Source organism: Camelus bactrianus, chromosome 3 (genome assembly GCF_048773025.1).
Source record: "Camelus bactrianus isolate YW-2024 breed Bactrian camel chromosome 3, ASM4877302v1, whole genome shotgun sequence".
Taxonomy (NCBI): domain Eukaryota; kingdom Metazoa; phylum Chordata; class Mammalia; order Artiodactyla; family Camelidae; genus Camelus; species Camelus bactrianus.
In genome coordinates, this window is record NC_133541.1 from 14541573 (window position 1) to 14567584 (window position 26012).

The following is a 26012-nucleotide window of genomic DNA, read 5'->3' on the forward strand; positions in this document are numbered from 1 at the left end:
TCCTTTTTGGAAATTTCATAGTTTTAGGTTTTATAATTAGATTTCTATAATATTTAAACCACATTAGAAAATAATTTTGTGGTTTCTGATAAGTCAAGCATATCTTTATCGTTTGATCTAGCATATCACTCCTAGGTATTTACTCAAAAATAAAAATAAAATAAAAGTAAAAAGAAAACATTTGTCTGTAAGGTTTTCTATGCATGAATGTTTATGGTAGCTGTTTTCATAACTGCCCAAAATGGAAACACACCAAATATCCATCAACTGGTTTATAGATAAACAAATTATAGTGCACACATATAGTACAATAAGAAGAAAAACTACTAATATATACATCCACATGAAATGGGTAAAAAACATGATGCTAAGGGAAAAGGCTCAAAAACTGGTATATTATCTCATTTATACAATGTTTTAGAAAAGGCAAAACTGTAGAGACAAAAATCAGATTATCAGTTACTATGGGCTAAGGATGGGGGGAAAGGATTAATCACAAAGTAGAATAAAGAAACTTTTTAAGAAATAAAAATGATCTTCACTTCAATTTTGTTGGAGGTATGTGACTGTTTATGTTGTTCAAAACTCTGTGAATTGTATATCTAAAAAAGGTGAACTTTGCTAAATGTAAATTGTATCTGGAAAAACCTGAGTAAATAATATTTCTTTAAGAGTTCAACTTTTTACACAATTATTTTCACGAAAAAATAATTGAGTCAGTGTATATCTCTTCCTTCTAATTTTTCACTAAGAATGGACCAATTTTTCCCAAAAGGTGACAGAGCCAGCAATCAATTTCCAGCTCTTATCAAGGTGCTAATATATTATTATAGAAGTTTCCTCTATTCTTATTAAAAACAGCTTCTATGTCAATGTCTCAGGCTAGAAAAATCAGACACCTATTAGCCTTTTACTTTTTTGCTCTGTGTATTCCTAATAACTTATCTAATTATTGCTGCCTTTACAGTTTTTGAATCATAGTTCTTTCTTTTTCCTTTCCTCTCACTATCTTAGTTTAGGCTTTCACATGATTCTTCTTGGATCAATGCGTTTTGCTTTCAATTGCTTTTCTTACCCCTAGGCTCTAACTCTTCCAACTCATATTGAATATGATGACCCAATAAATCTTAAACTGCAAACTTAATAAATTGCCTGATATATCATGGTTACTTCTTCCATTTGCCTTTAAATGCTTTTGGTAGCATGGTGCACTTTGTCCCATGGTTCCAAACACATGTTCTCCGAAGACTATTCAAAATGCCAAAGCATTTTGTCTGGGTTAGGAACTATCAAGTACACTTGAATATAAGGTAAGAATTTATTTTCTCCCAAATTATTCTCCCAAACATAAGATATACCTCGAATCTTCCAAAGTCTTCCACATACTCTCTCAATGACTTTATTTTGAGCAAGAAAAAATATATTTTGAGAAAGCTGGTCAGATTAATAACATTAGTATATTCTGATTTGGATGCCTATAGACGTGTCCTGGTGGAGTCAAATATTTAATATGAAGTTTAACAAGGACTTAGTGAGGGAGTTTGTATCACAATTGTAAGATTATGCATTGTAAACAAGCCTTTACAAACGTTAAACTGATTTTATGAATAAAATTGTCTAAGAATCTATTTGACTGTTTTATCTAATTCTTCAAGTTGACCAACATCCTCCTATTGTTCTTTCATCTTTTTTTGATTTTCTCATTAGGATCTGTCTGTCTGTCTGTCTGTCTGCCTATCTATCTATCTATCTATCTATCTATCTATCTATCTATCTATCATTGATCAATCATGTAAGCAGCCAAATCAAATGAGCACAATATTGATGTATCATCAATCTGTATGATCTTGGCTGTCAAGGAGAGCATAACCAATTTGCCTTCTCTATCCAGGTTTAGTTTCCTCAAATTCTAAAAGAAATTGGTAAGTGTCTTTCCTACAGGGTTCAGCAGTAATTGTCACGACAGTTGGGTTTCCGGGGCTCTGAATCCCAGAAAGACGTAGAGAATACACATGCTTGCACTGCCTCTTCTCCTTGTTAATCTTTGGAGAAAAGGTGAAGCATTATAGAGAACTGATGTCTTAGAAGATTTTTTTTTTTTTTTTTAGTAATTTGTATTTTTTAATCTTTGAAGCTCTGTTAGAATTCACCCTTCTTCTATAGCTGTTTGTTGACTGTGACCATGGAGTGTGTAGCACATGCTGGATGAAGTTAGCTGAGGTTTAGGTGTCTTCGCATCATTGCTTTCCCCTGGGCTGCTATCGGTCCTCCGTCAGATGGAGGAGACACACCTGACGTCATGTGCATGCTTTTCAGGCTTTAACACTATTTGTCCACACACAGTTTATAACCGTAACAGATACTTAAATAGGCAAGACATCCTCAAGATGTACCATAGTCTCCTTTTTTCCACAAAATGAATATTTTACTATATACAGTTGGCCTAAAAGGTGGGTGTCATAGTGAGTGTTCATTGTGATTTGGAATAGGAAAGGTGATGCTAAAACTTTAAGTATTTATTCCTGCCTAATACAGAAGTGCTTGTAAGGGGCTGAGACCTACTTGCATTGTTGGCAAATGTTAGTGTAAACAACGGTAAGTCTGCATATTAGCTGCGTATGCTTAATTAGCAACATTAATAATTGGGGTCATATCTGTACATTTCTCTCATGAGGAGAAAAACAAGAAGAGGGGGAAATGACTTCATAATACTGTGGGAAATACATCAGGAAGCATCCTGGCTATGGTGAGTAGGTGCTACCAAATCAGTTGGTGACCAGAAAAGACTTCCCTGTGGGCTTGAGGATCCCGTATTTACACCCATATTCCCAGCCATCCAACTCCACAGAGGACCTGAGAGGCAGAGCACATTTCATTCTCCACATCTCAGTTTGTGGAAGTTATTACTTTCCCTTCTATAGTTAAATATTCTGTATTCTTTCCTTTCTATGTCGAAATATCTTCTATCCCAAATTATATTTGCTCTAAGCAAAGGATCAGATAATTTGCAATTGGAAGTATATAATCTTATACTGTTGCAATGAAAGTCCATTCGAATTACAGTTATCTTACCAGAAAATATTCATAATTCTCATACATAAAATCACAGTTCTCAAAGGAAACCTATAAACAGAAGTGGGCTGCAGGAAGCTCTGAGTCTTCCTTCAGTTATTTATTTAGTTATTCATGATATCTTTTTCAGATTCTTTGGAGAATTATTACCGACCCACCATGTATCGGGCATTGCCCTAGAATTTCTTTTAAATTCAGTGACCACAGGGCAGAAACTTCCAGGTAAATAATCTCCAAAGGAGCATCATGAGGGGAAGGTACAGCTAAGTGGTAGAGCACATGCTTAGCATGCATGAGGTCCTGGGTTCAATCCCCAGTGCCTTTATTGAAAAACTAAATAAATAAGCCTAATTACCTACTCCCTGGAAAAAAAAATTTTTTTAAGAAGGAGTACCCCAGTTGTGTACTAAGCAGCATTATAACTATAAGATCTCCCCACTAGGCACATAGCTCACATTGACACATCAAAGGCTAGAAGCCATCCTGTAAGAGAGGAACATTTGTAACTTTAAGCACTTTTGAGTTTATCTAAGCAAAAATGTCCCTTCCCACACACATATATAACCATTATTTTTTAGCTGAAATAAGTAGGGGATTGTCATCGTTAATTTCAGCAAAAGTCCCCATGGATATGTGTTACTTTGCTTAGTAAGGTGAGAAAAAATTTGAGCTGACTCTTGCAGTTACTGAGAAAGGGAATGAGTAAGGGCAACGAACTGTGTGAGGGGAAGGGAGGTAGGGATTCCGCAAGTGAGAAATTCCCTGCAATGGGGAATAGTTGAGAGGTTTTCAACAAAGAAATATGTAGCACTTAACGTTATGTTCTAGTTTCTGCTAGGCTTCTATGTAATACTCCAGTGTTACTCCCTGAATCTTCGTTAATGCCTATTCCTCAGAACTGCCTTGTGAGAGTGATGTTTGCCAGAAATCAAGATCGAAAGAGACCGTGTGTCATGCGGTCATCACAGGGTGAAGGGAAAATACAGTTACCAGAGAGAAGTTAAAGTGAGTTGGGGGAATCAGGAGAGTCAGGGCTCAGAGCTGGAAACTGTAGAAAATTAGGAGAAATTTATGCCTTGACCAACCTCTGTTGTTGGACCTGAATCATTTTATTTACAAATTAAAGGGTAGAGGAGTTGGAGATGCTGAAGTAACCACCTGGATGGAGAGAAAGAAAAATTCTGAAAGAAATAATTACAAGTTCAGAGTGCTTCGTCCTCCTCCCAATCATCTAAGAAATATGACCAGAATTCTTCAGGAATTAACTTGTCAGAGCAATAGTGAAAGGACATCTGTTAAAGAAAGAAAGATTACAAGATGCTTGAAATAAACATAAAACTAAGAAGACGAAGTGTTTAAGAATGTCAGAAAACAACTTCAGGATTATTAGGATCTGAGAGAAGAAAAGATTTTCCTTGGAGACCACTGGGAAAACCAAAAGAATGTGCTCTTCATCTTAATTGCTTTGAAAGAGGGATCTAAGTAAGGAGATCCAGTGGGGAAGAAGGAAGGATATGTGACGTGTTACTGGTTTTAGGACCCTGGTTTGGAAGGGATTGAAAGAATTAAGCTGTGTAGTAGTTCGATGTGTGGGCTCTGGATCCAGGCTCCCTGAAGTTGAATACTTTCTTAGCTTAACTTCTCTGTCTTTTGGTATTATATTCTAGGAAAGGGTACTCATAATTTTATCTCTACCAAGGGAGATTCATATCTATAAAGTGCTTGGAATAGGGCCTCGCAGATGATGAGGGTTCAGTAAATGTTATTGATTAGTAATTAACAAAATTATTGAAAATTCCCTTCCAACAGCAGCAGGTAAGGAGGCAAAAGTGACATCAACTGAGGAATCTCGTTCTAGTGGCTGAAAAGTCATACAGCTGATTGGATATAGGGAGAAATGTCAGGAAAATTAGTATAGGGAACTTCAGGCACTTATTGGCAATTTCCGAAATAACCTAATGTTATTGTGAAAAAAACGTTTCACGGTATTGGAAAACAAGCCTGGGGAATTTTTAGGAGTTGTGACTCTGAGTACAGGTGAGATGCAGTAAGAGGGCCAAATAGATTGAATTCTGTTGGATGTTAGATTGTTTACAAGAAAGATGCCTTAGGGAGAAATAAAACTTTCAAAGATGGTAGAATAAGAGTGATGACTTTGAAAAATAAACACTTTTGATAGATCCAACATTAGTTTCAAAAATTTTGCTATAGAGGAACTTACAGAATAAAATAGGAAAAGTCTGTCAGAAAAACACAAATTAAGGGTGACCCCATACCTAGAATTTTAATTCATGAATAGATCTATCATCATATACTCCCCAGAGAAAACATGTGGAAAACACTGGGAGTGGAGACAAAAATGGATGAGGTTAATTAGGAAATTATGTTGATGTGCATTATCCAGCTGGATAAAGTGTGGGAATCTGGGGTACTTTTTGACGTAAGATAAATCTTATTCTTGCTTTCTGACTGTCGGCACCTCCTACAGCTTGAGGACCAAGGAAACCTTGGGATATGTTGAGGATAGAGAATGATAGACAAGTAGGTTTTACATTTCTCCCCAGCCCTGCTTCTGGGCTGTGGATAGCCACTATTTTGCTCTGGAATCACAAGTAGTTATGAGAGAACACACTGGGAAGTTTCTCACCCACTGGGATGCAACCGTCTTCTGAACTCTGGCTCACATCTCTTATTCAGTGGATATTTCAGCAGATCACTGCTTATTCTCCTCTTCTTAATGATATTAACAACAGCATGGGGGGGGCATTTAGCAACAATACTAACAGTATTTCTTCTTCCTTATTTTTAAATAGCCTTTTTATTGTGGTAAAATATACACAGCATCAAATTTACCATTGGAACCATTTTTAAGTGTATGGTTCAGTAGCATTAACTACATTCACATGTGATGCAACCATCACCACTATCCTCCCCAGAACTTCTCATCTGGCAAAACTGAAACTCCATATCCATTAAACAATGTCCCCCATTCTCCCCTCCCCCAGCTCCTTTCTTTCTGTATGAATTTGGCTACTCTTGTTACCTCACAGAGGTAGAGTCATAGAGCACTTTTCCTTTTTTAACTGGCTTACTTCACTGAGCATAATGTCTTCAAGGTTCATCCATGTTGTATTATGTGTCAGAATTTCTTTCCTTTTTAACACTGAATAATATTTTGTGTGCATACACCACATTTTGTTTATCAGTTCGGCCACCATTAGGTACTTGGATTGCTTTCAACTTTTGGCTATTATGAATAATGCTGCTATGAACATAGGTATACAAATGTCTGCTTTTAAATCATTTAGGTAAATATCCAGGAGTGAAATTGCTGGATCATGGAGTAATTCTGTTTCATTTTTTGAGGAACCACCATACTATGTTATTTTATGTTCTCTGCTGTACTGCACAAACTTTCCAATTTCTCTACATTCTTGCCAACACATTATTTCCTTTTTCTTTCATGATAGCTCTTCTAGTGAGTGCAAAATGATATTGTAGTTTTGCTTTGTATTTTCCTAATAATTAGTGATGTTAAACGTTTTTTCAATGCTTATTGGCCATTTGTTTACTCTTTTTGGAGAAGTGTCTATTCAAGTCATTTGCTCATTTTAAAATCAGGCTGATTCATTGCTACTGAGTTGTAAGAATTCTTTTTATGTTCTGGATAATAATCCTTTATCAGTTAAACAGCATTCTGAGGTATAACTGACATATAATAAACTACTTATATTTTATTTAAATTGTACAATTTGATAAAGTTTTGCCATATGTATACAACTGTTAAGTCATTACCACAATCAACATAATATATCCTTCTCCACCAAAAGTTTCCTTGTGCCCCTCTTGGTACTTTTCCCCAACTCTCCCTGCCCCTAAACTTGTCCCTGTGCCCCCAAGCAATCACTGATGTATTTATGTCACTGTACATTAGTTTGAATTTTCTAGATTTTATTTATGTGGAATCATGCGGTATGTACTTTTGCGTGTGTATGTGTGTATGTGTGTGTGTGTGTATACGTGTGTGTGGTGGAGGTGGTAGGATTCTTTTCACTCAGCACAATTATTTTGAGATTGATCCATGTTGTACATATCAATAATTCATTTCTTTTTATAGCTGAGTAGGATTCCATTGCATGGATTATACTACAATTTGTTAATAAATTCACCTGCAGATGGACATCTATTTGAGTTGTTTCAGTTTTGGGTGCTGATGAAAAAAGTTGCTGCAAACATTCATGTATAGGTGTTTGTATGGGCATATACTTCCATTCCTCTTAGGTAAGTAACTTAGAATGATATGGCCAGGTTATATAGGTATGTTCAACATTACAAGAAGTGAAAAGTATTTTTCAAGGTGATCGCACTGTTTCACGTTCCCAGCAGTGTACAAGCATTCCAGTTGCTCCACATTCTCACCAGCGTCTGGCAGAGCCAGGCATTTTAATTTCAGCCACTCAAATAGGTGTGTAGTAGTATTTAATTGCAGCTTTAATTTGTATTCCCTAATCATTAATGATACTAGTATCCTTTTATGTCTAATTTACATCTGTATATATTTCTCTTCACTCGTCTCTCTTTTGGGATTTTAGTTACACATCTGTTAAGCCACAAGTTACTAGTGGCTGTTTATTTTTGTTTCTAGTCTCTTTTTCTCTGTTTTATTTTTGATAGTGTGCATTGTTATCTATATCTCAAAGTACATTAATCTTTTCTTTGGCAACATTTAATCCATTGCAAACTTCTTTCCATCTATCTACCTATCTACCTATCTACCTATCTATGTATCTATGTATCTATCTATCTCTACATTTATATATATATTTATCTATTTTAAAATTTCGGACCTTGCGGTTTTAACTTTAGAAGTTCAATTTTTTTTTTTCATATTTTCCATGTCTGTACTTAACATGTTCAATCTTTGCTGCATCTTTTAAAATATATGGATCACAGTTATAAGAACTCTTTTAATGTTTTTTCCGCTAACTCTGTCAGCTGTGTCATTTCTGTAATCATTTTAATAGATTTATTTTCCTTCTTATGATGGCTCTTATTTCCCTGCCTTTGCATGCATGGCCACCTGCAATTCGATATCAGACTTGGTGCTTTTCCTTGTTGAGTGCTGTATCTTTTTCAGTCCTACCCACATTCCTGTGCTTTGTTCTGAGAAGCGTTCAAGTTATTTGGAAACCGTGGATCATTTCAGATTTTGTTTTTAAGCTTTGTTCAGTTAGACCAGAGTGGCATTTAGTCTATTAATTTTTCTCACTAAGAATTGCTCTACCCAACGTCCCATGAAATACAAGATTTTCCATGTTTGTTGCTTGGGAACAGGAACTATCCTCCACCTTTCGTGATATCTGAGGATTGTTTAGTTCTATTTTTTGAATGCTTCTTTCTTGCTTCTTGGGTAGTTTCCTCACTTAAATGTGCTGATCGGTACTCAGCTGAAGACTCAAGAAGGATGCTCTGCAGGTGCCTCTGATATCTCTTTGTGCAGCCATCTTTTTAAAATTTTTATTATACTCATTCCTACAAATTCTACCTGCCACGATCCCCTTAAAGTCCTACCTCTACCTTATAACTCAGGGACATCTTCAGAATCCATCTGGGTTGCTTCACTGTGTTGTAGTCTAAACCATCTCTTCAGTCAGTAAACTGGGGTGAGTGTACAGCTCATTTTGTTTTTGTTAGAGGTCACTGTCTTTCATTGTCTGATGTTCAATATCTTGACAACCCTTGTTACTTGCTCAGTTTTTGGTTGTGTCAAATAGGTGTGTAAATCAAGTCACTGCTGCTTCAGTTTAGTTATAAGTGGAAATCTTCTTGAGAATATCTTGATATACTGTCCTACCTTTGCCTTTCCCTCCTAGTGGAGCCTGAGACAGGACTTAGGTACATGGAGTTTATCTGGGAGGTGATCCTGGGAGGCAGGAGAAATTTTTATATGCCAGTAAAAAAATGCTTTGTTGAGATGGTTACCACTGTGTATACTTGAGCCTCTGAGGATTTATCCCAGGGATGAATAGGAGGCTGGGGAGACATATATCTACTAATTCACATTCTCCAATTAGTTGAGAGTTGCCCCTGCTTGTTTCCTAATGTATAATTTTGTTTTAGTATTATAGTGAACTCCTATGACTTTGCAAAAAATTCCTGGGCAGCAAAGTGGAGAGATGTGGCAGGCACTTGAGGTGCTGCCAAGGTACAGGGCAGCTGTCCACTGCAGCTTACAGCTGAAATTGTTGGGCTGAGCACATGTGGTACAAAAAACACCAATTCTACTTCTTCTGTAGGGTTTATTTTCTTCACCAAGTACAAGTCCCTCATTTTCACCATTCTTCTTCCTTATTTATTCAAAATAAATTACTCCAACAAATTTTTTGTTGAACTCATTTATACCAACATGAGCACTTTCATAAAGTGTGGCCATTTGGGGGCACAGAAAAGATTAGTTGAGCGCTACTTTATTTTAAAATTAATAATCTATTTATTAAACTTCAAATAAGAAGCTTTAAAGCTCTTATTCATTATCAAGTTTTGAAGTTCAATTACATACCTCATCATTCTCCTGATAAATCTAATAGATTTTAATGACCACATTAAGGGCTATTTTATAAAGTAATTTAATATATTTTAATATTAAAAAATAATTTATAATTTTAATGTATTTGATTCTCATTTTAGGGACATCTACTTCCTCAGCCAAAATAAAAATAACATTTCTATGTACTCAAATAATTCTTGTAAGTCTAATAAATTAAACTTTTGCATTGGAAGAGTCTAATTTTTTTAAGGTTTAAATTTTTTTTTTTTGTAAACTTAGTGGAATTTCAAGTTAAGAGTCTAAAACAATTACTAATTAAGACATTTTAAACTGAAATTGTAAACTAATCTGCTACTGCAATGGCAGAATTATCTTAAAAGTTGCATACATTTAAAACATAAAATGTGTGAAGATTATTCTTTAACACAGAATTATAACTATTAAGGGTTTGGTTGACTTTGTCATTTAATACCTACTTTTAAAACCTTAAAAGCTAAAAATGATTAAGCACTGGGGAATCAATTATGCCATTTCAGGAGAATTTTAGAGTCAATTTCCAAGCTTGTTATCATTACTATTATTTGGTTTAAGCGCTCAGTTGGCTGAGGTTGCATGGTAACCAGTTATTTCGGCAAAATGTGCAAATATGGAATTACAGATTTTATCCAAATTCCCACCTGAGTCTATTTTACTTCATAGTTGCTCTGGAAATGAGGGGCTTTCTTATCCCTGTGTTAAACTTACATGTCGCTAAATCTCTAATTTATTAAAATGTCCAGTAAGATTTCTTCAATCATCCATGTAAGTTTTGTAATTTTTGTTCTAATAATTTACACTATTTCGATGTTAATTTATCCTTCCAGAAATTATTTTTTGAGTGTATACGAGCACTCAGCACTCCTCTAGGCTTTTGAAGATGCTGTTGAATATGACAAAAATCCCTGCTTTGTAGTACATACCCACTAAGAGAAGGAAAAGGAAACTAAATGACAAGGGTATCAAGCAAGAGAAAGGTGGCACAGACACACATGAGTAAATTATTTGGTATGTTAGAAGGGGATAAAAGTCAATGGCCAAAGAAAAAAACAGAGCAGGAGAAAGGGTGATGAGCGCTATGGAGGAGGGGTTGTCAGGATGCAAAACTGTGTAAGACAGTCAGGAGGAGTCTCCCTAGCAGGTGGTATTGAAAATGGGTTTGAAGGGGCTGAAGGAGTTAAGCAAGTGAATGTTAAGGAAGAGCGTCCAGGCAGTGAGAAGAGATAGAGTCAATGACCCAAGGCTAAAGCATCCCATTGTCTTTAAGGAATAACAAACCTTTGTCTCTTGACTGACCTGAGCACTTCTGTGGGAGCTGGTGCTACCTCCATCCACAGTAACTCTCCTTCACCTCTGATGTGGGTAAAATGCACCTAAGACCCAGTGGCAGTGGGGTCTTAGCGCCTATGCTTGACCCTAGCTGAGGGTCTCACTTTTGCTTTTTTTTTTAATCTTTAATTCACATCATCTAATCCATTCTCTGTATCAGTGGTCTCCACATTAGAGACGGTGCATTTAAAGCTATTGAAAAATATTGAAAGTTCTTTTTGTATTTATTTGTTATTTTTACATTTGAATTTTTTGGTTTTTACCAGTTTTATGCATTGTGAACCTTAACAAGGTTCACAAAGTTCATCCACATTTTCCACTCCTCGGAAGCAACTACTTTTACATTTTTAGTTTTCTATCTTGGTACTTATCAACTTTTTGCCAGAAGAGAGAAAGGAGCTCTTAGGAATCCTACTGTTCCTTAAAAAATATTTTAAAACATCCCCTCTGGTTTTAGTCCCTTTTTTTCCCCTTACTTCTATAATCTCCTGGTGCTTCAAAATTCTTAGCTTTTTAAAAATTTTTTCAGTATAAATAAGGATTTTTTTTAACATTTTTAATTGATTTATAATCATTTTACAATGTTGTGTCAAATTCCAGTGTTCAGCACAATTTTTCAGTTATTCATGGACATATACACACTCATTGTCACATTTTTTTCTCTGTGAGTTATCATAACATTTTGTGTATATTTCCCTGTGCTATACAGTGTAGTCTATTCTACAATTTTGAAATCCCAGTCTATCCCTTCCCACCCTCCACCCCCCTGGTAACCACAAGTCTGTATTCTCTGTCTGTGAGTCTATTTCTGTCCTTTATTTACACTTTGTTTTTGTTTGTTTGTTTGTTTTTGTTTTTGTTTTTTAGATTCCACATATGAGCGATCTCATATGGTATTTTTCTTTCTCTTTCTGGCTTACTTCACTTAGAATGACATTCTCCAGGAGCATCCATGTTGCTGCAAATGGCATTATGTTGTCGGTTTTTATGGCTGAGTACTATTCCATTGTATAAATATACCACTTCTTCTTTATCCAGTCACCTGTTGATGGACATTTAGGCTGTTTCCATGTTTTGGCTATTGTAAATAGTGCTCCTATGAACACTGGGGTGCAGGTGTCATCCTGAAGTAGATTTCCTTCTGGATACAAGCCCAGGAGTGGGATTCCTGGGTCATATGGTAAGTCTATTCCTAGTCTTTTGAGGAATCTCCACACTGTTTTCCATAGTGGCTGCACCAAACTGCATTCCCACCAGCAGTGTAGGAGGGTTCCCCTTTCTCCACAGCCTCTCCAGCATTTGTCGTTTGTGGATTTTTGAATGACGGCCATTCTAACTGGTGTGAGGTGATACCTCATTGTAGTTTTGATTTGCATTTCTCTGGTAATTAGTGATATTGAGCATTTTTTCATGTACTTTTTGATCATTTGTATGTCTTCCTTGGAGAATTGCTTGTTTAGGTCTTCTTCCCATTTTTGGATTGGGTTGTTTATTTTTTTCTTATTGAGTCGTATGAGCTGCTTATATATTCTGGAGATCAAGCCTTTGTCGGTTTCACTTGCAAAAATTTTCTCCCATTCCGTAGGTTTTCTTCTTGTTTTATTTCTGGTTTCCTTTGCTGTGCAGAAGCTTGTAAGTTTCATTAGGTCCCATTTGTTTATTCTTGCTTTTATTTCTTCTAGGAGAAAATTTTTTAAATGTATGTCAGATAATGTTTTGCCTATGTTTTCCTCTAGGAGGTTTATTGTATCTTGTCTTATGTTTAAGTCTTTAATCCATTTTGAGTTGATTTTTGTATATGGTGTAAGGGAGTGTTCTAGCTTCATTGTTTTACATGCTGCTGTCCAGTTTTCCCAACACCATTTGCTGAAGAGACTGTCTTTATTCCAATGTATATTCTTGCCTCCTTTGTCAAAGATGAGTTGACCAAAAGTTTGTGGGTTCATTTCTGGGCTCTCTATTTTGTTCCATTGGTCTATATGTCTGTTTTGGTACCAATACCATGCTGTCTTGATGACTGTAGCTCTATAGTATTGTCTGAAGTCTGGGAGAGTTATTCCTCCAGCCTCTTTCTTTCTCTTCAGTAATGCTTTGGCAATTCTAGGTCTTTGATGGTTCCATATGAATTTTATTATGATTTTTTTCTAGTTCTGTGAAATATGTCCTGGGTAATTGGATAGGGATTGCATTAAATCTGTAGATTGCCTTGGGCAGTGTGACCATTTTAACAATATTGATTCTTCCAATCCAAGAGCATGGAATATCTTTCCATTTTTTAAAGTCTTCTTTAATTTCCTTCATCAGTGGTTTATAGTTTTCTGTGTATAATTCTTTCACCTCCTTGGTTAGATTTATTCCCAGATATTTTATTACTTTGGGTGCTATTTTAAAGGGGATTGTTTCTTTACTTTCTTCTTCTGTTGATTTATCGTTAGTGTAAAGAAATGCAACTGATTTTTGAACGTTAATTTTGTAACCTGCTACCTTGCTGAATTCTTCAATCAGCTCTAGTAGCTTTTGTGTGGACCTTATAGGGTTTTCTATATATAGTAACATGTCATCAGCGTATAATGACACTTTTACCTCGTCTTTTCCAATTTGGATCCCTTTTATTTCTTTCTCTTGCCTGACTGCTGTGGCTAGGACTTCCAGGACTATGTTGAATAGGAGTGGTGATAGTGGGCATCCTTGTCTTGTCCCAGATTTTAGTGGGAAGCTTTTGAGTTTTTCACCGTTGAGTACTATGCTGGCTGTAGGTTTGTCATATATAGCTTTTATTATGTTGAGATATGTTCCCTCTATACCCACTTTGGCGAGAGTTTTTATCATAAATGGGTGTTGAATTTTATCAAATGCTTTTTCTGCATCGATTGAGATGATCATGTGGTTTTTGTCCTTTCTCTTGTTGATGTGATGTATTACACTGATTGATTTGCGTATGTTGAACCAGCCTTGTGTCCCTGGGATGAACCCCACTTGGTCGTGATGTATAATTTTTTTTATGTGTTGTTGGATTCTATTTGCTAAAATTTTGGTGAGGATTTTGGCATCTATGTTCATCAGTGATATTGGCCTATAATTCTCTTTTTTTGTAGTGTCTTTGCCTGGTTTTGGTATCAGGGTGATGATGGCTTCATAGAATGAGTTTGGGAGTATTCCCTCTTTTCAATCATCTGGAAGAGTTTGAGAAGGACTGGTATGAGTTCTTCTTTGTATGTTTGGTAGAATTCCCCTGTGAAGCCGTCCGGTCCTGGACTTTTATTTGTAGGGAGGTTTTTAATTGCTATTTCTATTTCCTTTCTAGTGATCAGATTGTTCAAGTGTTCAGATTCTTCTTGATTCAGTTTTGGTGGACAGTATGTTTCCAGAAACTTGTCCATCTCCTCTAGGTTATCCAGTTTGGTTCCATATAGTTTTTCATAATATTCTCGTATGATATTCTGTATTTCTATTTTGTTTGTTGTAATTTCTCCATTTTCCTTTCTTATTTTGCTAATTTGTGCTCTCTCTTTTTTCTTCTTTGTGAGTTTGGCCAGAGGTTTGTCGATTTTATTTACTTTTTCAAAAAACCAGCTTTTGGTTTGGTTGATTTTTTCTATGGTCTTGTTAATCTCTATTGTATTTAATTCCTCTCTGATCTTTATTATTTCCTTCCTTCTGCTGCTTTTTGGGGCTTTTTGTTCTTCTTTTTCTAATTCATTCAGGTGGTGGGTTAAATTGTTTATTTGAGATTGTTCTTCTTTTTTGAGGAAGGCCTGTATCGCTATAAACTTCCCTCTTAGCACTGCCTTTGCTGTGTCCCATAGGTTTTGAGTGGTTGTGCTTTCATTATCATTTGTCTCAAGGTATTTTTTAATTTCAGCTTTGATTTCCTCATTGATCCATTGTTTTTTCAATAACATATTGTTTAATCTCCATGCTTTCCTTTTTTTCTCCTTTGTTTCTCTGTTGTTGATTTCCAGTTTCATGGCATTGTGGTCAGTAAAGATGCTTGAGATAATTTCTATCTTCTTAAAACTGTGGAGGTTTCTTTTGTGCCCAAGTACATGATCGATCCTGGAAAATGTTCCATGTGCACTTGAAAAGAATGTATATCCTATTTTTTGGGGGTGTAATGCTCTGAAAATATCCACCAAATCTAGTTTTTCTATTGTAGTATTTAATTTCTCTGTTGCCTTGTTTATTTTCTGTCTGGAAGATCTGTCTAGTGATGTTAATGCAGTGTTAAAATCTCCAACTATGATTGTATTCCCATCAATATCCCCCTTTATCTCTGTTAGTAATTCTTGTATGTACTCAGGTGCTCCTATATTGGGTGCATATATATTAACGAGTGTAATATCCTCATCTTGTATCACTCCTTTAATCATTATAAAATGTCCTTCTTTATCTTTCTTTATGGGCTTTGTTTTAAAGTCTATTTTGTCTGAAATCAGTACTGCAACACCTGCTTTTTTGGCTTTTCCATTTGCATGGAATATCCTTTTCCATCCTTTCACTCTCAATCTATATGTGTCCTTCTCCCTAAAGTGGGTCTCTTGTATGCAGCATATTGAAGGTTCTTGCTTTATTAAATAAGGATTTTTTAATTGACTTTTCATACTGATAACTTATTTAAGCCATACGTCTGGTCTTTGTACTTTTCAGTTTTCAATATTTTACTGCTGTGGTTTCCTCTCTAATCATCTTTGTGGCTTTTAGACTTATATTTTAAGGCTTTTAAAATTATAATATTTTTAATGTTTTTTGTTGGAGTTTGGGCTAAAGCTAAAGTAGATGTGTTTGTTAAATGTGATTACTTTACCTGGAAGTATTTTACAGGATTAAGCGTACTAACATTTATGGTGTATAGTGATATAACTTAGACTTGAAAGCACATACATTTGATAGGTCGGTGGCACGAGACTAATTTTGGAGATCAGTATTCACACTGACCAGAGTGTTCTTTTCTAATTTAATTGAAAATTGTCTCAGATCCAGCAGAGCTTCCTGGTTTTCATTTGAAGCATTCATTCCTACATATTTAAGAGCAGACACAACATCTTTCTTACGAGGAGCAGTTATATAACTTCAGTGGGTGAGCATCAAAGAGGTGGGACATCTTTCCATTTAAATCACTGGAAAATTGATCAATTCAAGATATCAAACTCTCAGATGCTCTTTTGCAGTGAAAAATAAGCAATTCTAATGACTTGGCTTTAGAGATGAGAAAAGATCAAGTGAAAGACTGATTTTTACACCCGTTCTCAAGCGTAGAAGCCTTATGATGCAGCAGTAATTTCACAGATTTGCCATCTAACTGCAGCAGAATGCTTTCTGGGACAATAGGTTGCCACCAACAGTCTCATGGAAACTGTGTGCTTAGAAAGAGCTCACAAAACAACGAGGTTTATGTATGGGAATCAGACTAATTTTTATTCTTGACAGCCTTTAGATTAAATCTTAAATTGGATAATTGAGATTTCTATTTGCTTTATCCCCACATAGGGTTTTACTATTTGATTTTCCGTACATTATTGGTAATAGGCTTTATCCTTGATTGTCTGAAAAGCTTGGATTTCTTTTCCTTTCAGGAAACAGATGGAGGGTTTTCTTTGGAGCTAAACTTTATGTGTTGCAAAATGAAGATTTTTCATTTAAAAGCTTTCCTTTAAGTTCTGTAATTGAGTAAGTGAAGCAAGATCAAATAAATCTTGATCTTGGTCACATCCTGTACCTCTTCATCCTATATTCACATTAAGATGTAATGATATTTGAAATGTTCTCTTTCTCAAACCACCAATTATTATTTAAATTCATTTCACCAGGGAAGAAGCTTTAACCTGGCAAAGGCAGAAAATAAAAGAGCCCAGAGCGCAGTGAGAGACACTGCACTGCATACTTCAGGAAGGGCCCAACAGAGCTTTAAAAATTAAAATATCATGACTGTAATTTTGTTGAGACTGCTCTTTCTTCCATTCGATCTTCCTGTCTGTAAAACTTCCCCTCAGGCACTGTGGTTCAGGTGGCACATTTAGGACTCAGCTAAGACGAGGAAGAGATGGGGAGACCGCTGGTTTTATTCAGTGGGCTGTACCTGAGGGGTTTATGGTCACATTCCTGTGGAGTTCAGTTACTCTTACTATTTCCTTTACACACAGCACTGGAAATAGTTAGGCTGTAAAGTAGAAACACACCTTGAAATATGTTGTAGACTGAGAGTTTGTGCCCCCTCCAATTCATTTATTGAAGCCCTACCAAATGAGACGGTATTTAGAGTTAGGGCTTTTGGGAAATCTTTCAATTTAGAAGAGTCATGAGGGTTGGTACCTGAAGATAGGATTAGTGTTCTTATAAGAAAAAGAAGAGAGACTAGAGCTTTCTCTCTGTCTCTCTCTCTCGCTATGTGAAAATACTCTGAGAAGGTGGCTGTCTGCAAGCCAGGAAGAGGGCTCTCACCAAGAACCCAGCCATGCTGGCACCTTGGTTTTGGCCTTCTCACTCTCCACAACTGTGAGAAATCTCTGTTGTTCAAACCAGCCAGTCTCTGGCATTTTGTTACAGCAGCCCGATTAGACTAAGAGAAAAATGCACAGAATCAGAAACAAATCATTGGAAAATGTCCTTGATCATCAGATGTGTAAATGTAAGGGCAAGATCTAGTTCTCACTGAAGTAACTGTTTTGAAAAGTGGACTAGATAATGCAGCAAATGTAATTGTAAACACACTAACTTTTCTTTTTGATGAGGAACCTTCAATAAGCATTTTATGAGAATTCTCATGTTTTTAGGAAACAAACATGTGCTGCACTACAAATAGCACAACTGCCCATGTACAGAGTTTTGTCCTGGCTGAGGTTTGACAGTTCAGTGTTAAACTGCATACAAAATTGCCACCGACATCACAATATGTCCTAAGAAATCAAGTATTCCTATCTATTTCATCAATAAGTCAGCGCATGCTTGGTTACACACTTACGTAGCTCAACCTCAAACAGGGACAACTCAATCTGAGAGCACTGTTGAAGAATGATTTTTGAAAGAAATTTAAAATGATGACTTTTGTACAGGTACAAAAACAAACGTGATTAGGATTTCATTTAACTCATTTAGGAAACTGGGAAGATGTTAAACAGCTCAAAGGAAAATCCAAGGACTGTGTATACATGTATACATATGTTTGCATCAGGAATATTGAAATGAATGAAATGAATGTAACATTTGGAGATAAAACTAGCTTCGTCTACAGTAGGGGAGAGAAATGGATTGAACCTATACTTTCATATTTACAGACAAGAATTATCATGTATTTCTATCAACTATCTACAGTTTACAGAGTGGTGAAGTACCTCCCAAAAAATCAGAATAAGATAACCCAGAAAGGTGTACTTTAGGCAAGAGGTGGGCAAAGTGTTCTGTTAAGAGCTAAATAGGAAATATTTTAGACTGCGTGTGCTGAGTACTCAAGTCAACCATTGTGGAGCTGAAGTGGCCACAGACAACGTGAAACACATAGGTATGACTGTGTTCCAATGAAATCTTATTTACAGAAGCTGATGCTGAGCTGAATTTGGCCAGAGGGCTGGGTTTGCCACCTCCTGCTCAAGACAGTACACTGTTGTCCATGGAAGCACATCTCTTCCTCTACACTGCTTTAATACAAGTTCAAGGCTTGAGAATTCGTGACTACACAAATAATTTGAAGCTAGATTGCAAATTTGGGAGATGGCTACTGTATGCAATTACTCTGAAATCTAACCTTTTGAATCTGTGCTTCAAGGAAGGGGGTTACTTGGAACTCCCACTTGAACATTTCAAAACTCAGGTAGCCCCTGGACTTTGATATTTTTCCCTTTGTCCTGAATTGTCATTCAAACCCATTTATGTCACAGGGCTTTCCTCCCATAATTAAGAATCAGCCTCAGGGGGAAGAAAAGTTTTGTGTTCTGACCTTGTCTATACTCTTTTTTCCTTCCAGGTTTTGGCATGGTTAATATTTACCTAATGGTTGCTACTTTTAGGACACTTTTTTTACAAACATATTTAATCCTTATTTTTCACTATCATTATTTGAACGTAGGTCTGAATTGTTGAGTTGACATTTGTATTCACAGAAATCCCATTTTTAATGTTGTTTTAAATGATGTTTTAAATATCTTTAGTATCCATTTTAGTATTGCACAAGATAACCTTCATTGAATGTTCTTTGGGCTTTCCAGTTTCACTAATAACAATAAAACATATTATTTGCTCACTCCACATCTATTCTGAGCCATTTCGAGTGATTTTAGGAGACTTAAAATTAAGAGCCTTCCTTTCATAAGAAATGGAAAAGCATTATTCAAAATATTTTAGTACTGGTTCCATAGATGATGGAGTATCTTCAGATTTTTAATACATATTTTGATTTACCAATATTGGATAATTTTTAAGAAATGATTCTACTCTATAAAATAAATTTTAATGTGTGTTTCTGACTATGATTATTTTTGAAAGAATCATTGTATTCTATACCACAAATTATAATCTTTTCTTCTTACTAAACACTCTGTAAGTAAAAAAAAAAGAAGCAATATTATGAGAACACATTTATGACAGAAGTAATAAAGTCTATTTTAAATATGCAAATATGCAAAAAGATTTATATCATAAAAGGATAAGCTTATATGTTTAAATACATTAAATTTTAAAAAATGATCTCTATAATTGAAGAAACATTACACAAAATTAAAAAAATAAGACAAAGTCTAGGAGAAGACATTGGTAATTTATGCCATGTTAATTGATATGAACCCAGAATCTAAAATGAATGGCAAATAATTAAGAAAGTGTAACCAATGCAATAGGAAAATTGGCAATAGTATTAATTCATTGAAGCTGAAATCCCCAGGGGCAATAAACTGTAATAGTCAATAAACAAATGAAGAATTGCACAATCTCTTTACATGCTATCAAGGGAAATAAAATTAAAACACAATGAAAAATAACTTCATATGCTTAAAAATAGCAGAAGGCAACACCTCTTCTGTTCACTGCTCATTGGCCAGAACTAGTCACGTGGTCCCACCTAAACCTATGTGTGGCAGAAGTGACTGGAAAGCAGAGAGGTGGATGTATTTGGTGACTATCAACACCATCCATAATAATTTGATAATGTTCATTGAAGGTGAAGTTGTGTACAACCCATAGCTTGGCATTTTCATTTCTAAGAATCCAATGGAGATATTTTTACAGATGTACAAAAGGAGATGCATACAAAAAATTCTTAGAAGCATTGCGTGCAATAAAGAAAAATGTCTATTGAAGGCAAAAGAGAGAGAGTTATTTTGGCATATTCATACAATGGAATGTTTTAGAGCTATTAGAATGAGTGTTCCAGGATCCATACATCAACCTGGATAATTCTTAAAAACACATAATGAATAAGAAAAAAATAAACTAGCCACATAGTGTTGTATAAAATGATCTTTTGTATGAGAACTTGTATAATACTGAAAGTAATACTATATATTGTTCTAGGATAGCTATCAATGGCTACAAGCCAAGAACACAGGAACAGAAAGTATGTTTGATATATTTAGGAAGATGAGTCATCTATGCAGAGAGAGGGAATGGGTTGGATACCATAGTGGGGTACAAAGGAGGCATTAATTCCTTAATGGTCCTCTGAAGTGTAAATTTAAATCAGACAAGGCAAAATATTCAGTATGGATGGCACATATATGGTCATTTAGAATAATACTTTCTAAATTATTTGTTTGACATTTTCTAACTAAAAAATAAAGTAAAGGGATGGAATGAGTGGTGGGGTGAGGCTGAAGTGTCTGGCCTCAGAAAGCTCTTCTAAATCATGCATGCATAGTTGAAACCTGACTTTGACTCATAATCATATTTCATAATGATAAGATTAAAGTTTTAAGTTACCATTAAGTAAAATTGATGCTCAGGAAGATGGGATATTTTCCTGTTTCCTACAGCTTCTCCAGTCACTCGAGATTGCAGTTAATTTGGTTTGACCTTGTGCTTGGACCCACAAAGATCTTCCTTCCTCTGAACTCTTGTGATCTTTCCTGTAAAAAGCACCTGTTTTGACAATTCTCACTGCCTTATACAATTACTTTGAACAATTTTGTGCATGTTATTTGGGTCCATCCTGAGAATGCAAGCATCTAGAGGTCTGTAGGAATGCCCTATCATGCTTACATAAGTGCCTGCCATGGTGCTAAATTTATGAATGAATTCCCTCAACATACTTGATGGCATTCAGAAGTTTTATGTAATTATCATGCTCGTTGGTAGAATGATTATAACAAGTGGTGTGTGTGTGTTTGTGTGTGTGCACACACACACTTGGTGGAGTTGAGGCAAGGGCAGAAATATTTCGATGTAGGTTCATTTGCTCTCTTAAGTTGGAATGGTGGGAACACCTAACAAATGATTACGTATGTGTGTCTTGTAGACATATCTACTGTAATACAGTACCTGTGTTCCTAAAAAACCCCTCACGTTCTGTAGAATCATCAGCTTAAAATTAAAGGGACTCACACCAAAAAACAGGGTCAAACTTAGGGCATTAAACCACAGGCAGCTTTGAAAAAATAGTCTAAGAAAAAATACTCCTAATAAAAATACCAGTAAAGCCAATCAGAGATTAACTTTCTAAGGTATAAACAAGTTATTTCAATACATATTGGACTTAGAACAAACTAAATACAGCAACAGCTTGATGGAAAGGTTGAGATCGCTGAGTTTTGGAAAAACAGGTAGACTGCACAGAGATGCCTCAGCCTTTCCAAGACAGCTAAAGGTTCAGCTGAGTCCAAGAAAAGAGCGTAGGGTGGATGGGTATCACATAGAGTACTAGATTTTTCCATGGCTGGCTGCGTTCAGTGGTGGTAGCAATGTTTTAAGTTTAGTTGACATTCCATGAGAGTACAAAGCATGCTTACCTTGCTTAATTGATTTTATGTCCTTTGTTATCAAAGTATTTTAAGACTTTCCAATGGCTATGTTCTTTTTTTTTTTTTTTTCTTAAGCTCTGATGCTTTTAGTTTCTTCCGTATCTGAACTTTCAGGAATTCCATTTATATATAATGCCAAGTGAAGCATGGTGAATCACTCTATGTGCTTTCTTATGGCTAATCAGAAGTTCATGTATTCTAACTCTTGTTTTGATAAAATGAAAATTAGAATTCTACATATATTTATACATTTATATTTTTCTAGTAAAATAATGGATTTATAAATAATATCTATTTTAGATAGGGAAACAAGGTAAATGCTATGTTACTAGTATATAATAAATTAAAAAAAATGGATTGTAATATAGCTTGATAAATATATTTATCTTTCTATTTAATATTAAATTGTGTTTCTGATTGCTTTCTTAGCAAAAAAGTTATGATTCATTGAGATTCATCAAATAAATTTTATCCAAAGCTCCTAGGCTTACAAGATAATGGACTTATACTAGTATGGTGATTGATGATTGATTCTAGTCATTGAATGTCTTTCCCCAAAGTTACCCTGGAGAGACTCATCTTTAGATAATAGTCAGCCATAGCTTTAAGAGATTTTCACTTCATAATTTGGGTTGCTCCACTGAGGAGCCTGAGATATTGAACTGATTACAGGTAAATTACCTTTGTGTCATTTACTTCCTTGACTATGTGGGTGGGTAGTGCAAACAGTGAATTCTATTTTGAATTAGATAATTCTTACTTAGTCAAACACTGTATTAAGTCTTTTGAAATATTCTTTACTAAAAGTATTCCTTAGAACTATAACCAGATGTTTAAAAATAGAAATGAATATATTCAGGCTGAGAATGCTACTCAGCTATGTTTAAATACAATAATTCATTTTTAAGTAAGATTTTTGTATGATTTCTGTGATCAAATAGCCATTTAACAAAATTAGCATCATGTATTTTTTGGCTTCAGATTTTTTCATTCCTTATTTTCTTTGAGCATAGTTTTATGAATAATGTTACTCTAAAGTAAGCTAACTGAACTAAGAAGAATATAATTTTTCTGACCTGATAACAAAATTTTCAAACTTTAGGATTTTAAGATTATTGCTATATTTTCCAGTTTGACCATGAACAAGAATCCCCAAACCTTCTTTGAAATGATTATTGAGCTATTAAGAAGCATAAAATAAAATAATTTCTAAAATTGGAATATGGTAATCATTTTCTTCCATTAAGAAAATGACAGTCAAAATATGTGTGTTCTGCCAATCTCCTTTTCTTGTTCAAAATTTTGGTATATAATGATTTTAAAAATATATTTTAAAGTATTTAAATAAAGATAAATTGGAAGACTTAAAATCAGTTCTCTTTATTTTGTGGTTAGTTGACTTAATTAAAATTAACTTTATTTTCAGTGTTCAGATTGTAGTTTTGGAAAATATTTTTGAAAATTATTTTGGTTATTATCAATATTCAGAGATTATTTTTGCTACTTCTTCTTGCTATACTGGCTAAAACTGAATAGATTATAAATGTCAAGTGTTAAAGGGGATGTAGAGCAATTGGGACTCATACATTGATGTTTGGAATAAAGAATGGTACAACTAATTGGAAGAGTATGATAGTGTTTTAGTAAATTTATGCATGTGCTTACTCTGTGACATAGCCATTTCACTACTGGGTACTTACCCAAGAAAAATAAAAACTTTTGGACACGAAAAGACATGCACTGTAATATTTTTATCAGCTTTGACCTATAATAGCCCACACACTGATCCCCAGGTGAATGGATTAACAAATTATGTTATATGCATACCCGGAGTACTAGGCAGTAAAAGGAATGAACTATTGATACTCACAACAGTTTGCATGAATGTCAAAACATTACCTTGGACAAAAGAAGCAAAAAAAAAAAATGGTATATAGTATATTCTGTATATTTCTACTTGTACAAACTTGCAGCATACACAAACTAAGGAATGGTGATAGAAATCAGAAATGTAGTTGCCTGGAGGAAGCATGGAATAGACTAGAAAGGGACATGAAGAAACTTTCTGGATAATAGAATTGTTCTTAATTAGTGGCGCGCACATGTGTGATTGCATTTGTCAAAATTCAATAAACTATATGCTTAAAATCAGTACACATTACTGTATATAAATTGAATTCAATAAAAGTAATGAAAAAATAAAAACAAAAAAAACATCTATTATTTGAAATAACAATAACTGGCTAACGTTGAATTTAAAATAACTGCAAGTTTATATAGAAAGATCTGTTTTACATAAAAAATGTGACCATGTGACAATACAAATTAATATCTAAATTAAGGAGCTTTTGAGAGTAAAATAAATACTACTCATGATTTTGCTGGGTTAAACTTAGTAAATCAGGACCTTTCTGGGAAAATTAGCAATTGTAACTTGAGTTATGACTCATTTCCAAAACTTGTGACTTAAAGGTCTATAGAACAACTACTTGTAGAGGTAGACTCACAACCTGATTATTTATATCTTTGGAAAGTTCAAGGGCAGCTGATAATTTTCAGTAATTGTTAGTACCATGATGGCATGGAGACCTTCAGTAGTCACAACTGAAAATGTGGTATGAATCAGACACACCCAGTGATGTCTATGAATCTTATGCTTCTGTTACGGAAATAGCTGAACCAGCATGACTGTGTTCATCTCTCATCCACATTTTTACATCTGAGCTCACAGACTCATTAGATCGCTGCATTGTTCACACTCCAGACTTTTCCAGATGACACATGGAATTATTCCACCAGTTGGAGTGCTAGCCTACAGAACGTGATTTATCTCTCAATCAGTGACTAGTATGTGCTACTACTTTCCCCATTGTCAGACTATGACAGAAATATTTACAGGGTGGAGTGGGGACAACAAAAAGTAGAATTATAATCAAATTTTTAAATCTGAAAGGGCTTTCTGGAGAAAGTGATATTTGAACTAGTTTTTAAGGATAGGTAAGCATTATATAGGCAGATAAAAGCAGAAACAAAGAAAATAGCATGAAGAAATGTGCTGAAATTTCAAATAGCATGATATTTTCAAAGTACTGATGGAGAGAGGAGAGTGTGAGGGGAGAGGAAATGGTAAAAGTAACATTAAAAAGTTTTCTACATTCAAGTTTCTTTATTTAGTTTTATGAGGGTGTGATAGGGCCCCTAGTCTTTAAGTGCCTCAGCATATAATCAACTAAATTTATAGGCAAAGAAGATGAGGCAAACACCAAATTTCTCATTGGAATACTAGATAATTTTTAAAGAATAATTTTCAAGTGTAGTGTGCTTTTTATGTAGCACAGTTTTATTGTAATCTATGAAAACATTATAATCTTTATTTAGTAAATTTTTTTCTCCTCTTCGTTTTTACAAATTCAAAAATAGCCCATATAAGTTAATATGAGCAAGTATTTTAATATATTTGAACAGGATTAATAAACACCTGTGTATCAGTTAGTTATTGCTGGGTAACAAACTATTCTAAAACACAATGGCTTAAAATAACAATCATGGATTATTGCTCATAAGTCTACGGTAGGCTGGGCTCATTCATCCATCTACAGTCAGCTGTGGGTGAGATGTCACTGCTGATCTCTGGTATGTTCCATCACATGTTTGGGATCAACGTGCTGTCAGTTGGTCTGGAACAATGTCACTTTTCTCCACATGGTCTCTCATCACTTTGTAAGCTAGTCTGAGTTCTTAGAGAGACAGAAAATATGAGCAGCCTTGAAAATTGAGAGGATATGAAAGTGGATAGAAGAGTGGGATGTAGCATTCCAAAACAGACACAGAAATGCTATGAGCACAGATCAGACTATGTGTGGAAGGTTAGGAAATATAATGAAGAAATGAGTCTCACTGAAGCAATAGGATATGTATTAGTCACCACCACCAAAATAATGCAGCCACATAACAAACTGTCAAAAACTCAGTGACTGGGGTGATTCATTCAAGCTGCTATCAGCTGAGATTGGCTCCAGGCTGTGGATTGGTTTAGGTATGCTCCATGTTTGTTCTTTCTGGGGCCCAGGCTAAAGGGGCATCCACTA